The 1,542-nt window shown below is 40.2% G+C and overlaps 1 pseudogene; it reads right to left on the reverse strand.

Annotated features, from left to right (window-relative positions):
- Positions 1–422: 422 nt before the first annotated feature.
- LOC101428654 (large ribosomal subunit protein uL30-like) lies at positions 423–1,136 on the reverse strand (annotated as a pseudogene).
- Positions 1,137–1,542: the final 406 nt, after the last annotated feature.

The raw sequence follows: 1,542 nt of genomic DNA on the forward strand, positions 1-1,542 counted from the left end.
AACTATTATTCTGTATCACTCACAGTGGTACTGCCTATCTGATAAAAAACTCTGGCTGATTTAGAAATAGTTCTGGGAATGGAGAGACTGTATAAATACATAATCCAAAATCCCTCCCATCTAGAGATGGTCTCTGTGACCTATCACACATATACTTTAATCTGGGCATTTTATTAAACAATGAAGCTGGGTCAGAAGAGGCAGCATCTACTTGATTCTCTTGAACTCTTTCTCTAGTGTTATCTCCTCTGTGGATGTGCCCTCTTAGAACCTAGCTGCCATGCTGTGAGTAGCCAAGCCACAGGGAGAAAAGTGAATACAGACTCTAGTCAATATACCAGCTGAGCTAAACTTTTTTCCCTCATTTTGAGCAGTCACTGTTTATTAACCCATGAGATTACAGAAATAACCTTGGTAGAACCTTAGTTCATCCTTCTAAAAAGCCTATTGATCTGGTCTCCCCTGTTGCCAGCATCTCCCCCATCTACAAAATGGATGGTCTTTTTCTTCATTTCAACTCTGGGACAAGATAATTTGAAGGCCACAGGAAGTTGTTTGCTTCTTTGAAGTATTTCCCAACAGTATAGATCTAATGAATCAGATCTTCCTTGCAGATGATGCCATATTTACCAAGAGATCATGCAATCAATGAGTTATCTGTCAAGGCAATCCAATTCTTGTTGATTTTGTCCTAACTATGCTTGTAGATCATTTCATTTGCTGACTTCAGGTTCAGGTACCCCCATGCAATATACAGTTCCACAATTCTCAGCATGTTAACTGAGGCCTTGTTGAGTTCAACAAAAGTGCCCTTGAAGATCTGGCCAGGGCAAAGAAGCTACAACACTTTTTGGACCTTTGGGCTCATACCATTCATTGATTCCTCTGATCCTGATGACAAATGACAATTTGGGTTCCGCAGGTACATAGAAATTGCCAACTTTTCTTGCCATTCTAGCCATTCAAATCTCAGTCCTGTACATCTGCCTATATTCCTTGTGATAGCATTTAGCTTTTTCATAGATAAGCTTCCTCCTTGCCATTTGAAACATCTTTTGGTCAAACTTCTTTCTCAAGTAGTTGATCTTCAGCTTGGCAAAATTCCTCTGCCTTTTCTTAAGGGTTTCTGGCACAGCAGGAACCTTCTTCAACACCTTCCATGGTTCCAGCCAGAAAAGAGGAGTGAGATAGACTTTAAGATATTCCAGCCAAGGTGCCAGATATATGGGTGAGGAAGCCTCCAAATGATTTATCCTCTGGTCACCTGAGTCATCTCCAGCTCTTCTAAGTTTCCCCATCAGAGGTTCAAGACATAGAGGGGCAGAGACAATCCTTTCTGGCTGTGCCTTGTGTGAATTACTGATCCACAGAATCTGAGTCTTAAGTAGTGGTAGTGGTCACTGCTAAGTTTAGAGTGACTTGTGGAGCATTAAATAACAGGAACATTTTGTTATCAAGAATCCTTGTCTTATTCTTGATATTGGAAGGAAAATTTTCAGTATTTTACAATTTGAGTGTAGATTTCTGTAGTTATTCTCTACC

The sequence above is a fragment of the Dasypus novemcinctus genome, chromosome 2 (genome assembly GCF_030445035.2).
Source record: "Dasypus novemcinctus isolate mDasNov1 chromosome 2, mDasNov1.1.hap2, whole genome shotgun sequence".
Lineage (NCBI taxonomy): Eukaryota > Metazoa > Chordata > Mammalia > Cingulata > Dasypodidae > Dasypus > Dasypus novemcinctus.